We start from the raw sequence: 15,446 nt of genomic DNA, 5'->3' as shown, positions 1-15,446 counted from the left end.
TCGGGCTTGAAAGCCCTTAGTGCGCGCCCCACCTGCCGTTGGGAGGTTCTTGTCAAACCCCGTGAAGGAGATTATTTGTTTTCATATTCTACATAAGAATAGTTCAGAGAGGTTAATTGACTTCCTCAGGGTCACGCAGCCAGTGGTAGCAGAGCTAGGATTTATAGTTCCCGCTTGAAAAGCCCGAGAGACTGGACCTGCGGACTGGGGAGGTGAGCCAGGATTTGGGGACCCCGGCCCAGCCGCGTCGCCCCTCCCCCTGTTCCTCCTTCTGGCCTCCTCAGCAGGAGGCTGGGTCCCAGCATCCCGCGGTGCTCTCACCCGGCACCACTCATCCGAGACCCACTTACTAGCGACCCCCCGGAGGGCCACGCCAGGGGGTTTGGGGCGCCGTGTGACTGGGGACCCACCCCGTCGGCCCGACTATTTGCATAACGGAGACCGTCGCTTCCCCCGCCCCTCTGCCGCGCTCTTCTCCCCTCCTTCGCCGTCCCCTCCACCCTTCAGCCCCGGTCCCCCACTGTCCCTGGCGGACCCTCCTGCCGGGATCTGGCGCCGGGCTCCCAGCGGCCGGGCTCCCCTGCGGCGGCAGGGCGCAGAGTCGGGCGGCACCTGGGGGAGGGGAGTGCGGGGCAGGGCCGGGCTGGGGAAGACGCCTGGGGCACTGCCCGGCGCTAACAAAGGGAGCGGCTGCCGGCCCGTGAAGGCGCGGAGCAGGCGGAGCAGCCACAGCCCGGGCGGCCGAGCGCGCAGCGAGTGAGTAGGGGTGCGCAGGGCGGCGGCGCGGCCGGGGGCCCGGGCAGAGGGGCGCGGGAGGGGCGCGGGGCGGCAGGGCGGCGGGGTGGCGGGGCGCGCGGAGCCGGTGGCCGGCGCCGCCTCAGCCTTCTCGCCCGCGGACCGGTCACCGTTTGGGCGGGGGTGTCTGTCTGCGCGTTGGTTCTGGCCCAGGGACCGCCCTGGCTTCCCCCAGGGCTCCGCAAGCCTGCGGACCCACAACAAACCCACGTGCGCGCGCCCCCCGGGAGCCCCGCTTTCTCCCCCGTACGGTCGGTAAGGTGTGGGACGCCTGGCGGACTCCGGGGTCCTGCGTCCCCACGGCCGGATCTGCAGACCGGGAAACTGAGGCCTGCGGCGGAGGTGGGGGCTCAGGCACCAAAACAAACGCACGTGCGCTCTGCCCCGGAATCCCCGCGCCTCGCGGGCTCTGGAAGGGCCGCCCTGCGGCCTCGGGCCATTGTCTCCAGCCGCTGGGGAGGGAGCGGCGCTCGGGGCGCCCCTGGCCGGAGGAGGACGACAGAGACGTGGAAAAGGTACCTCTTGGCCGTCGCACCAAACTGCCAGGCTGCAGAAGGGGGAAACGAAACACGAAAGCAGTTACAGAAAGCTTACCCCAGGCCAAGAGCCTGTCCCCGGCCGTGGTGCGCTACTTGATGGGACCAGGACCCTCACTTCCACCGCACGTCTTAGAGACCCGGGCTGAATGAAGGGTCCGTGGGTTCTCCCCCAAAAGCCTGTGCCTAGCGCACCATTGTCCCTGCACTCAGGGGACCGCCCCTGCCGGGAGATCGCGAGCGCCTCCCCAGCCTGCAGAAAGAACGGTCCAATTTAAACAGCGCCCGGCGCGGTCTGGGTCTTCTTGGCCTTTTGCTTGCACTGTGCCTTGTAGGTCCTTCTCTTGCGTCTAGCCGGCTCGGGTTGTCACTGGCCCCTTTTGGCTTGGGGATTGTTACATGTTTTTACAAGCAAGTCTAGCCAAGGCCTCTTGTTCTGAGGAGGGACGGTCGTATCTTCAGTTCTATCAGTTTGGGAGAAATTCTGAGGTCCAGCTAGGAGAGCACTCTCGTTTGTTTTGCCTTTTCTTTGCTTTCATATGCCTTGCTCAGCTTGGCAGATTCTAGTTAATCAGACCTGTTCCGGCAGTGGTGACGTGGGTGGGAGGGTGGATTGGCCCCAAAGGTGATGGTGTGGGGGCAGAAGCAAGCCCCTCAGATCGTGAGAGGGGGTGGTTGGTGTGCGCGGGAGTGGAGGCGCTGCCCTCAGAGTGTGCGGCTGAGCCATCCTGCTGCCAGGACCCGTGCAATTAAAACTGTTCCTCGGGAGAATTGGAGGGCTTTCAGCCCTAAACCATGGCTCCTGAGGATCCAGAAGGGGATCTAGTGAATCCTCTTATTTTACAAGCAGGAAACGGAGGCCTGAAAGGTGCAGCCACTTGTCCCAGTTGAAACCCAGTGAAATCGGAAAGAAGCACTTGAGGAGGGGCCTCCCCACTCCCACACTGCCCCCAGGCCTTGCCAGGGACCAGAGGCAAAACCAGGATTCTGGGGTTGGTGTAAAAGTCAGCAGCCATAGGCACAACAGAGTTAAACAAAGAAAGTAATTCAGATTGAAAGCTGTACCCTTCCATTATCCCTTTCAAGAGTTCTTTATTCGTTTGAGAAAAGATAGATTTAGTAATCCTTGACTCTTCTCCTAGCCTTTTTCTAAGCTTAGTTATTTCTCTCTCCTCACGGCCCCTTTCCCCTCAGATTGGAATAGGGCCAACTGTGGAGACTTAGATGTTTTGCCTCTCATCCCTGTGCCAGGAGGCCTTTGTTTGGGCCTAAGCATTGGGCTGTTGACATCAGCCCCGCAGGGAAGAAAGTGTCTCTAAGCGGGCTACTCCTGAGCCACTTGTGGGAGAACAAAGCATTGTTTTCATTGATTTTATTTAATTAAATTCTTTTTGAGAGTTCCGCGGAAGTAGCTGCCTATTTTTATATTTGGCAGAGGAAAAGTTGGAAAACCAAAAAAACACTTCAGGTCCGGGTTTCCCCAAAGTGAATGTGCTGTTTTGTCCTGTCCCTGTTATCTCCTGGCTACACTTGTTTCTTTTCTTAGGGGTTCTAGACTACTGGAGTGTAGTTTTCTTATCAGGATGCTCACTTTATAAGGAACTTCGAAAATCCTCCAGTCAGACCCTTTTCTTTTCCAAATGGGAAAACTGATGCCCAGAGAGGAGAAATCTCCCGCCCCAGGACACGCAGTCAGATGTCTGCTTTTAGTGTCTCTTTTTGCGTAAAAGGGCTGTTGTTGATACCCCAGAGTAAAGTCAAAGTTATGATGGTTGTTATAACAACACCCTTTAAGTCAGAGAATGAATTCCTTAAGGACTTAAATAGGTGTTGGTTATTAAACAAAGCCGTGGATCCCAGTGGTCGCTATGGTAAGGAGTATTACAGTCATCATCAGGGATCAGTTTTCTTTAGTGTTTATTGAATGGTTTCCTTTCCCCTTGTTCTGACCGCCTCCCTGTTCCCCTGTCTCTTGCTTGCTTGTCCAGTAGGGAGCTGCTCTGAATATCTCATAAAGCAAAAGGCAGCAAGAAGCCAGAAGACAGAGACCTCACTTAGCTTTTCGTGCTGCTTACCTTCCTGGGCTGCAGTTTCCTCCCTTGTAGAGTGAAAGTCCTTTCTGCCCAGTCTCTGCACAGGCTGTACTAGTGGGATAGAAGAGGCTTAGGCCTTGGAATCAGAGGAGTGGGTTGGAGTCAACCCTTCTCTCCTGTGTTCCTTGAGGATATGATTGTATAATGTGAGGGGAAGGATGGGTATGTGTCTCCTGGATTTGTTTTGGGTATCAAGTCATGTGACATGCTTATGACTGCTCAGACCTCTTGGCAGGCTTGGGTGCTCACCAGCTTTTTAAGTGGTAGAGAGTGTTGGTAGGACAGTAACCCCACAGAGTAAGCCCTCTGCTCAAACTAGGAGACCTTCTCCAGTTAGCAAAGATATGTGCATGTCTGCCAAATTGTAGAGGGGGCCTTGGGTAGTTGTGAAGTACATGTGATTCTAAGGTAAATAAACCTACCAAGAAACAAATAAAATGCAAAACCATAACGTTCATACCCAAGTTGTGCAATCTGAAGTGATTCCATTTGTTCGTCTCATATTCACTGAGGACAGGCAGGCTCAGGGTGCGGTCCCAGGCTGACCTGGAGTTACAGGGAAGCAGATCCATTGTTCGCCCTATCACCCTTGCTCAGAACACATTTGGATCTCCCTTTGGAAATTGTCCTCAGAATCCCACAGAAAATAGATTTAATTTATCTCAGTATTAACCTGCATGGGGTGGAGGGTTCCCCTTTTCTTCATGAATCAAACTAAGAGCAGGGAGTAAATGAGCCAGTGGAAGAGGGAAGGCTTCAAAGAGAATGTAGCTCTCTACTGTTGTGAGGATGTGGTTGCATTAAAAAATGACAGGAATAGTTCACTGATGAAATTCACACTAATCTGGAACATTGGAATACGGAGCATTTGCTTAGACCGGTATCAGTGATTTGCTCAGTAAATATTGAATTGGGGAAAACCACCTTTTTCTTGCTTGTATGCATGTATACTGAAATGACATGATGGCATTCTGGTTCCAATAGATGGACTTTTTATAGTCTTATCTGTAACAATAATGTAGTAAGCAACGCAGTTTCAAAGTCATTACTAAGGTCATGGGTAGGGTACAGGGTACCCTTCCGAATCCATTTGGTGATTTAAATTTTATTTATGTTCCTATAATAAAAATCAAGTATGCCTATTGAGAATAATTTGGAAAGTACAAAAAAGTGTAGAGAAACAGAAAAAGATTTCATCATTCAAAGGTAACCACTGTTAACATTTGGCAGTTCCCCCCTTTTTTAAAAAAAAATATTTTATTTATTTACTTGACAGACAGAGATCACAGGTAGGCAGAGAGGCAGGCAGACAGAGAGAGGAAGGAAAGCCGACTCCCTGCTGAGCAGAGAGCCCCGTGCAGGGCTCCATCCCAGGAGCCTGGGATCATGATCTGAGCGGAAGGCAGAGGCTTAACCCACTGAGCCACCCAGGTGCCCCATCCCCCGCTTTGTAAAAAAATTTTTTTTAATGGATTTGTTTTCTCTAAATGGTTGAAATCCTGGTGTATGTGCAGTTATCTCTTGCCTTTCTTGTTTGACCCTCAGATAAACATGTCATAGTTTAAGTCAGTATCACTGAGTCTGCGGCTGCGTCTTTCATTCATCACCCATATCAGCGGCTCAGCATGTCTGAGGTCATGTGGCCCATGAGATCTGATCACTTGATCACTTCAGTGATACTGCAGCAAGGGCCTGTAGAGGAAGGAGCCTCCAGCATTCTCCCCCTAGCCCAAACTGTCTCAACCATTCAAACTCCAGCCATTTATTTTTTATTTTTTATTTTTAAGAGAGAGAGAGAAAGACGACACACACGTGCGGGTGGAGGGGCAGAGGAAGAGGGTGTGAGTCTCTTAAGCAGACTCCAGGCCTAGCTGGGAGCCCGACACAGAGCTCCCTCTCAAGACCCTGAGATCGTGACCTGAGCTGAAACCAAGAGTCCGATGCTTAACGGACTGAGCCACCCAGGTGTCCTGAACTGTAGCTATTTTTATGTAATTTTTCATTTGAGAAAAAGTTTAAAGTCTAAGGTGGAGGGGCAGGGCCCAGCGTGTGACCTTGGGTTCTAGTCCTGCTTTCGTGACTTCCAACAACTCGAACTGTTTCTGTAGATATCAAATAAGCAGCTCCATGGTCATTTACTAATTTAGTCCTCACATATTTGAGTGCACATTCTGAACCAAAGATGAGTGAGAAGAGCTCAGCTTTAAAGAAACTCGCGGTCTAGTGGAGGAGACTGGGGAACAAGAGACTGGTACAGGGTGCTGTGGGAGCACAGAGGAAGGGCAAGCACCCGAAATGAGCATTGGGAAGTCTTCTGGGATAAGGCATAGCCCAACCACTTCTAATATGCCCTATGGTAATTGATGCTGTGATTAACATTTGCAAATACATCTCTGTCTATATTCCAAGCTAGTTTCCATAGGATAGAATCCTAAGGTTAAAATGATTGGGTCACATTTTAAAGAATATGATCATTTAAAAACTTCGTAGGAGTGCCTGGGTGGCTCAGTCGGTTAAGCATCTGACTTCAGCTCAGGTCATGATCTCAGGGTTCTGGGATCAAAAGAGCCGTGTGCCAGGCTCCCCACTCATTGGGAGTACTCTCTGCCCTACCCCCTCTAGTGCTCTCTCTCTCAAATAAATAAATAAAATCTAAAAAAAAAAAAAAAAAACCAAAACAAACAAAAGCCCTTACAGATTTAGTCCCAATTACATATAAAGTCTTAAAGTACTGAAGTATTACGTATTGTGGGAGCAGTAGAAATTAAGAGCCTAAGTAATTTAGGATTTGATTTGTTTTTACTGAGCCATGATCGACATACTACATTATATTAGTTTCAGGTATACAACTTAGTGATTTGACATTTGTGTATATTGTGAAATGATCACCACAAGATATCTAGTTAAGGGGTGTCTGGGTGGCTCAGTGGGTTAAGCACCTGACTTTTGGTTTTGGCTCAGGTCATGATCTTTGGGTTGTGAGATGGAACCCCACATCAGGCTCTCTGCTGGGTGTGGAGTCTGATTGTCCTGCTCCCTCTGCTTCTCCCTCTGCATGTGCGCTCTCTCTCTCTTTCTCACAAATAAATTAAAAAAAAATCTTGAAAAAATAATCTGTCACCATATATAGTTGCAGAATTTTTTCTTGTGATGAAGGATTTGAATTCTGGCTCATCCTTATCACGGTTAGAGACAAACTAGTTTAAGCTCATTGAACTTTAGTTTCCTTCTCTATAAAATGGGCAGCATGGACAGCCCTTACTTCCCTGGGCCATTGTAAGTATTAAATGAAACAGAGCTAAAGGGTCTAGTACCTTGACAGGTATACAGGTAACCCTCAGTAAGTGAAGGCTATTATTGTTATAATTGCAATATTGCAAAATCTGCAGAAACTTTGGCCCTAATATTCTTTCTTAACACGATAGCAGGCCATTGTGTGGCTTTCTGTGCTGAGGAAAGCAGAGTTCATTAAAATGAAATAGCCTACCAGGTGACAGATTGAGAGGGAAGTGATCCACTTGCATGATGCATTATTAAAAAAGCCTTCTTCCTCTTCTTCTTCCCCTTCTCTTCTTCTTCTCTTCTTCCTTTTTTTTTTAAAGCAGGCTCCATGCCCAGTGTGGAGCCCACTGTGGGGTTTGAACTCACGCCTCCGATCAAGACCTGAGCTGAGATCAAGAGTCAGATGCTTAACTGACTAAACCCCCAAAAACCTCTTCTTAAGGACAATTTCAAAGATGCGGAAGTAGGAAGAGTAGTCTAATGAACCCCCGTTAAGTAATCACTTCAAAAATTATCAAAATTCATAGCTGATCTGTAGTCCCACAGTCTGGCCCAGAGAACTTGGAAGCACATCCCAGACATCTTAACAGCATGATGCATATCTGAGACATTGAGTGGTCCTGCCCTTGGACCCTGTCTTTGGTGTCACTGTTATGAGACTGTGTGTGTGTGTGTGTGTGTGTGTGTGTGTGACGGAGGGAGAGAGAGAGAGTGCCAGCTGGCGAACTTTTTAAGTCTTACGACTCAAGTGAGAAGGCTTTGCTGCCTCCCAAACTGACAGGATGGAAGGAGCCCCGTATTTAGAGTCAGGAGCCCATAATTTTGCAGAATGTCCCCTGCCCATTACAAGTTGTATGCTTTTGAGCACATTTATAACAGTTTAGCAAGTACTGAATGAGGTCATCCATGCGATAGCCCAAGCAGCTCGATGTTAGGTGGACCCGACTCAGACTGGACTCCAGCCTTCCCTTCCTGAGAGGCAGAGTTTCCATATGGAGTCAAGGTCACAGATGCCGGCCCCACCACCTGGGATGCGTTCAGGGAGTGTTGCTGCCAGTCTTGTTCTGAGACTGTGCTGCTTGCTCAGATGAGCCCCTGGCCCACAGAGCACCCCATACCCCTGAATCTCGCCTTGTCCCCTCTCACTTAGCCTTTCCCTCTGATTTATCGATGAGGGCAGGAAGCCCCAAGGAGGGAGGGCCATCTAGCTGTGCCTGTATGACAGGCCCCGAGTCTGAGACCCCTTTTCCTCCAGACTCCATGAGCTTGGTTTCTTCTCTCTGGCTCTTCATCCAAGCAGGAATTTCTAACTCAACCAAAAGAAGGAAGTTGATTTGTTTTAATAACTTAGCTGAAGCCCTCTCTTTAATCCTCTGGGGGTCCCATTATGTCAGCACTATGCCTGGGCTGTGACTGTGGTCTCCGGCTGTTGCTAGCAAGCTGTGTGTTAGGCAAGAGGTAAGCCACCCTGGGCACCCCACCTCAGGGACCCAACTCTGAGTTCTCCAGGCCCCTTCCAGCTCTGAGGTGATCAGTGACAAAGGGGCAAATGTAAACCTAAGGTCGGGGGGCTTCTTCATACACTGTAGTAAATGAAATCGGATTCGGTATTCAAACAGGGTTAAAAAGGAACCACCTCACTTTTTTGCCATTTTCCCTGATCCCACTTCTCCCTGAAGTGACTATCTTTGTGCTTCGTGGGTCCTTCAGCCCCTTTGGTATATATGTTCATGTGTGTATTCATGGTTATATGCAGATAACATTTTTTAAAAAAATCAGTAAATAGGGGCACCTGGGCCTCTCGGTCGATTAAGCTGCTGCCTTGGGCTCTGGTCATGATCCTGAGATCAAGCCCTGCATGGGCTCCCTGCTCGGTGGGGAGTCGGCTTCTCCCTCTCCCTCCGCCTGCCACTCCCCCACGTGTGCTCGTGCTCGCTCTCTCACACAGGATCTCTGCCTCTCTCTCTCTCCAAAAAATACATAGAAGTTTAAAAAAAAAATAAAAAAACAAAAACTCCGTGAAAAGATTTCATTATAACTACCACTTTACAAACCTGCCTTTTTCACTTTACTATACTTTACTATACTTCACTTTACTATACAAATTGGAGATCTTTTCCTGTTGGTATGTACAGATATTTTTCTCATAGTTGCATTACACTCTATATTTTGATGTTTATTTAACCATAAAAATGTTCCATAAAAATATATTTCTAAGTGTATTTAGATCCTTGACATGTGGAACAATGGTTGTAAATGTCAGTGGCTAAATGAAGCCAATCCATTAAGCTCTGGGAAGGGTGGCGAGGGAACGGACGGGCACAGGGACACTGAGAACCACACCCTGGAAAGCTGGAATGAAGGGCCCCTTGGAAATTACTAAGAGGCTGACTGTTTGGACGGGGTTATTTTTGGAGATAGCCTGCCTGCTTGGGTGCCCTAGGCTGCAAGGGAAGATACAGAGCTGCGTCATACCTTCTCCTCCGCCTTGCACTGACCCTGGTACTGCCAAGTTTGTTTTTGTTCCCAGGGCCTGAGGAGATGCTTAAGGGGCGGTCCAGACCTGGAGGGAGAGGGATGAAGGAGGGAGAAGGGAAGGGGAGGGGTATTTGGTATCAGGCTTGGAGGATGAAGTGCCCCAGTGCTGCTTGGCTCTGTCTGCCTGATCAGACCCATCTGGAGGGTTCTGTTTCCCTGGCTCTAATATAGATCATGGTAAAATGCAGCACACCCAGAGATGGGCGACTTGGAAGACAGAGGTTTAGGCCACCGTATTGGAGATGGGATGAATGTGGAAACTGGGCTTTCTAGCCTGCAGGAGGTAGGAAGAGGCACCTCCTTCATGTGGAAAAAGGATCAGAGGCACACTGGGTGGCTGCTGTGGAGGGGAGAACCAGCATAGGTTGGGGGAGACGTAGTGGCATGGCAGATTAGGAAGAACTTACTCAGCAGAGCTGCCCAACCATGGAACAAGCTATGTCACAGGGCAGTGAACTCCCTGTCAGGGGAGTATTCAAACCAACGTTGCATGTGAACTTGTCTGCCATCAGAAGATTTCTGCTTTGCAGACCAGTTGACCTAAATGCCTGTGAAGAAGGCCCTTTCCAACCTTGGGTATTTATGGCCACCATGGTGTGGGAAGCAGAACAAGGCAAAGTAGGACTGCGGGCTTGGGGCAAGTTACGGAGGACTGAGGATGTAACCAGAGCAGCTCTCACCTGCTTTGTAAAGGTGGGGAAAAATGGACGCTTTCAAAGGAGGCTTAACCATTGTTTCCCCTGGATCTTGGCAACCCTCCTCCTGTTCTGTCCTTGACTTCAGCCTGCATGACTTTATATTCATAAATCATTTACACAGTAATAAATATATCACATACACTTTAGATGACCAGGAAATCTGGCAACCAGAAAAGAACTACATGTCCCAGGAGGATGATTGTAAATTTTTTTTTCATTACAGTCTTTCCAAATCTGCATCCATCTTCTGGTTTCCCTAGCACAGAGCTGACATGTCATTCAGCTTTAAATTTAGCAACACTCTACCCTTTGCAACCTCTTGAAAGTCCTCCGGGCTTGAGTTGACAGCACCCGCCATATTGAATGCTTGTCCCTTTCCCAAGAGGAAGAGCCTCTTGGACTTAAGTGTTAGTCCACCTTAGGCCACGTAGCAAGTTTACCATTTTCTGGGCTTTTGCTGTGCTCCTAGCCCTGATGAGGCACTGCGTATGTTCTCTCATCTAGTCCTCATAGCCACACTCTGTGTGTGGGTATCATTAGCTCCATTTTGCAGATGAGAAAACTGAGCTTCAGAGTGAGATAGAGACTGACCCAAAGATTCACTGCTGCTAAGGACTTAGGCTGGCATGGGGATAGCTTTTTCTCTGTGTTACATTACCGGTTATTTCACTGCTAAGAATTCTATGTCTTTTGAGTCTGAGAAGTGGTTGATTCTTAGTTTCACTGGAGGGTTGGCTGAATTTCTCCCTAGAGGTGCTGATGGAAGTTTTCTGTCTTTCCCCTGAGAACATATGAAGGAAAGAATTCATGTGTGGATAGCATTTGCTTATTCCCCTTTTTGGTAAGAGTTTGTGTAAAGCCTGGTTTGCCCTTTTAAAAAACTTTTTGCTTGCCCTTTAAAGCTGGGAGATCCACCTGACTCATTATCTGGTTATGACTGGGTATACACACGCTGGTGGTGAGTGGGGCCACAGAGTGGCAGTTACCATTGCTTGGCTCCCTCATGTGCCTTTAGCTTGTAAATGAGACTCAGAGGCATTGTGAAGGCCTTATCGTGCACCTGTGGTTCTAGGTTCTTAAACAGTTTCTTCTCTTTTGAAGTTTATTTGACAGTAATTTATTCACCAAATATTTATTGAGTGCCTATTTTGTGCTAGTCATTGTGCGCGACATTAGGAATATTTACATAAAGAGCCCATGTTGTAGATAGCGCACACACACACATTCAGTGTAATGAACAGGGCCTTGGAGGTCAGTGACTGACAGACTTCCTGTGTCACCCTCTTCCTCTTCTCAGAGTTCTTGCTTTGTTCATTCAACAAACTTCGAATGTGTGCGGTAGCCTCTACAATGTGCACTTTTGGAACAGAGACCCAAACATTCCCACAGTTCTGTTCTTCAGGAGCTTGGTTGAAGGAGGACATGAAGGTGTTAATTATAATATTGTATGATAAATATTATGAAGTGGGGAAGATGGTATAGCGAGTCTGAGAAAACTTTCTGGTGTAGGGGGCACCTAAGCTGTGTCTTGGAGGGCAGTGACCTTTAACATCCAGGGAAAGGGCGTTTGAAGAAGGGGCTGAGGGGCAAAGTTGTGGGGTGAAAAATGGTTTACTGGTTGTGGAGGGAACCACTAGTAGGTTGGTGATCCTGGAAAGGAGCTCATAAAGCAGAAAGTGGTGAGGGTGGAGCTGCACCATTTCAGGCATTATCTATAATTTTCATAACTTCCCTATGTGGGCTCTGTACCATTATCTCCATTTAGTAGGTGAGGAATCAAAGGCTGAAGGAAGTCCAGCGACTTGCTCAAAGTCAGCCAGGGAATGAATTGAGGTGCTTGTACTTGAATGTAGGCCTAATCAGCTCCCACAACAGTACCTGCAGAGGCAGGTTGGGAAGGTCTGGCTTGCTGGTAAGGTGCTTGTTCCTTCTCTTTTGATCTTTTAAGGGTAATAATCCTGCTGTATCTTTTTCCTTCCACCGGCATCATGGTGTTTTCCAACGTAGAGAAATTGGAACTGGTGGGGCTGGTGTTGAAGGCTACCTCTGAGTATTTGCCCTCCTTTTCATTCAGAAAATCTTCAGAGTCTTCAAGGAAAACCTTTATGTGCCTAACCATGTATAAAAGGCAGATGAAGATCCACGCCCTTTCTCAAAAGTTCCAATTTCACTTAGTAGCCTGAGCATTACCTGTGAATGTTTAGTTCCAATAAACCCTTGGGGACTGGAGAAGGAGCAATCAGTCTGGGATGGAAGAGTATGGAACAGGGGCCTCTTGTGCTGTTCCTTTAAGAATGAGTAGAATAAGGAAGGTGGATGACTCACAGATGACCTATGAGTAAAATTATTCTGTCCTAGCCAGTGAAAAATGGGATTCCATTGGCCTATTCTCCCCAACTCCCAAGCTAATTTCTGGCTTGGAGTTGGTTCTTGGGTTGGAGAAACAATATCCATTCAAGCATTCAAACAAAGGTTTTTTTGGAAAAATAATAGAGATCTCAGAGACAAGATGATCCAACTATGGAATGAAATGAAGAATAAGGAAACAAATGAGATACATCGCTATGGAAAAGTTAATGAAGGAACAAAGCAACACACAATGAAAACTAAATTGTTTGAGAGGGAAGGCTTGAGGAGAATCACAGTGGATGCCAAGAACGATAAGGAAATGAATCAGAGAAAATCAGAGGTCTAAAAGTCCTCCGGCGGTGATGTCTCAGAACGGTAATTGGATCATCCACAGAGACACACATCACTTCTTCTCACAGTCTGTTGCCCAAGCGTGGACACACCTGAGTGTAAAGGAGGCTGGGAGAACATCTCCAGCTGGGGAGCTGGGCACCCACTGAAAACTCCAGTTTCGGGAAGGTGTTCTATAACAAAAAGGAAGAGGAGGAATATGGGTATTGGGAGCCATCTGTCTCTGCACAGAGCAAAAAGTCCTCTTGGCCTCTGGCTTGGTCAGCAGCAGGAGAAAACTTGAGAACACGAAGAAATGTTCGCAGGGTTCTGAGGGAAAGGCAGCGTGACTGAAGACTTCTGCACTGACGTAACTCACTCAGCAAGCATAAGGCAGGTGGCCAGTTCTCATGCGTGCGAGAACTCAGGGGTGTAGCACATAGGAGCCCTTTGTGGGAAAACCTACCTGTGGATGGAAAGGGTGAATCCCACGTGCACTTAGGAAGGCATGTTAAGGGTCATTGGGTGAGCCCCCTCCTTTTTTTTTTTCTTTTTAATGATTATTTATTTTAAAGAAAGGGGGTGGTGAGCCTTGAATCCATTCAGACAGAGTGCAGCCAGGGTGGGCAGGAAGGCAAAGGAGTGGAATGTGAGAAGCAGCAAGACGGTGAGGAGAGGGGAAGGCTGGGCCGTGGGAGCGCCGACGTGTTAACTTGCCCTGTCTCAGTCGGTCCAAAGAGAAAAGTCACAGCTCCAGCCTTTCAGCTCATTCTTTTCTTAAACTGGGAGGGATCTTTAAGGAAAATAATACCTGCTTTTCTGGAGAAACGGTTATGAGAAGTAAAGCTTTTTAAAAAATTTTACTTTTTGGTAGAATGGAAATAAAATATCATGTAAAAATAAAAAGTAGCTATTTTTTCAAGCTCCTTCAGCCATCCATGTTTCATGCATTCTGTCCTCCTCCGTGCTTCTATCTACGTGTAAATGTAGAGACATGCAAAGAATGATATTAATCTTTTTCTTTTCTGTTCTTTTTTTAAAAAATTCTGGGTGGTGGGATATTGGGTGGCTTTCGGTTCTATACAATTTTGTGTTAAGCATCAAAGGTATTGTTGGGGCACCTGGGTGGCTCAGTCAGTTAGGGGTTGTGATCTCAGGGTCTTGAGATTGAGCCCTGCGTGGGGCTCCCTATTCAGCACAGAGTCTGCTTGTCCCTCTCTGTCTACCCCTTCCCCCACTCACACTCCCTCCCTGTCTCTTCCTCTCAAATAAATGTGATCTTTTTTCTTTCTTTTCTTTTTCTTTTTTTCTTTTTCTTTTTTTTGATTTTGTTTATTTATTTGACAGAGAGAGACACAACAAGAGAGGGAACACAGCAGGGGGAGCAGGAGAGGGAGAAGCAGACTCCCCGCTGAGCAGGGAGCCCAGTGTGGGGCTCCATCCCAGGACCCTGGGATCATGACCTGAACCCAAGGCAGGCACTTAACAACTGAGTCACCCAGGCACCCCTCAAATAAATAAAATCTTAAAAAAAAAAAAAAAGGTATTGTTAAATGCTGATGCTCAGGTTGTGGAGAGCAGGTAGGAGGTACTATGCATGAACAAGACACTGTCTTTTCATGGGGAAGTTTGGTGAGTCAATTACATGAACACTGAACTCTAGGCAGAATGAGACACTGTAAACCAAATGACCAGTGGCTGGCAGGGCCCAGAGGATGAAGGGGAACGTTTCACCAAGGAGATAGTGTTTGAATCGGACGCTGAAGAATAGGGAAAGCTCTGGTGGGTGGGGGATGGGATAAGAGCATCCCCCTGGCCTAGCAGGGAGCCAGAGCACGAGCTTGGAGCAGTGAAGGTCGGGGTAGCCCTGAGTAATTGGTGGCGGTTGGAGAACAAAGGATGGACGAAAGAGTAGCCACTGTTCATTAAGTGTGCCCAGTGTGCCAGGTATGACGCACTGTATCTCTAGGCTGCCTAACAGCCCTATTATAGAATGAACATAATTATCCCTGTGGTACAGAAGGGGAAACTTGAGGTTAAGAGAGATTTATTTGCCCAAAGTTGCACAATGGGAGACTGTGGCGTGAACCCCTCGAGCTGCCTGCACGCCTAAGCCCATGGTTTTTCTACTGTGCTGTGATTTGTGGTGCACAGGAGACCGGAAGTGGCCACCTTTGGGCAACATAAAATATAGAAATACAAATAAATATGAAAAGTTATTTTTTATAGGTAGACTTTCTAGATAACCAAATTTTATATAGATTTTACCTACATAGAGACTTATGAAATAGAAATCTCTTTTCTGTCTAAGTTTTAGGCAAATATAAGAGCCAAATTGTGGTCCAGACTGCAGCTGTGATAGCCTCAAGCTACTTAATCCTAACCCTAATTTCCTGATCCATAAAAGGGGATAATAATTGTGGGGCTGCCTACTCTCAGATTTGTTTTTATGTTCAAATGAGTTCATAGATGTGAAAAGATGACAAAGAATAAAAGAACCACACAGAAGGGTTTGTTATTGCTGGCACGCCCCTTGCCCTTCTGAGAACTTACAGACATCTGTTAGAGCATCCACAGGTGTCCATAAAAACTCCCACAGTCACAGACCTGCTCCCTGAAGGCTTGCAACAAACTGCTTGGTCACCGGGCAAGAAACTGTGGTCTCCTGACTCAGACAAGCAGCTGGGGATTATGAGAGGAGGCGGTGGACAGGGAGGGGGCAGGTCCTCTGTCTGGGTCTCTCCCATTGCCGGCGGAGAGAGGACTCCTGCCTGCCTTCCTGGTTGCTGGCAAAGTCTGGGTGAGAGCTGAGTTGGGACCGCTGG

At 48.0% G+C, this 15,446-nt stretch overlaps 1 protein-coding gene across 1 annotated transcript in view; it reads left to right on the top strand.

Moving 5' to 3' along the window:
• Nucleotides 1-653: 653 nt before the first annotated feature.
• Nucleotides 654-15,446, top strand: part of ST6GAL1 (ST6 beta-galactoside alpha-2,6-sialyltransferase 1) — a 118,837-nt gene continuing 104,044 nt past the window's right edge. Inside the window, exon 1 of the mRNA XM_032338086.1 lies at nt 654-756. The gene's annotated coding sequence lies outside the window, so the exon portion shown is untranslated. The remainder of the gene's footprint in view (nt 757-15,446) is intronic.

The sequence above is a fragment of the Mustela erminea genome, chromosome 1, assembly GCF_009829155.1.
Source record: "Mustela erminea isolate mMusErm1 chromosome 1, mMusErm1.Pri, whole genome shotgun sequence".
Taxonomy (NCBI): Eukaryota; Metazoa; Chordata; class Mammalia; order Carnivora; family Mustelidae; genus Mustela; species Mustela erminea.
This window is presented reverse-complemented; position numbering and strand designations above follow the sequence as displayed.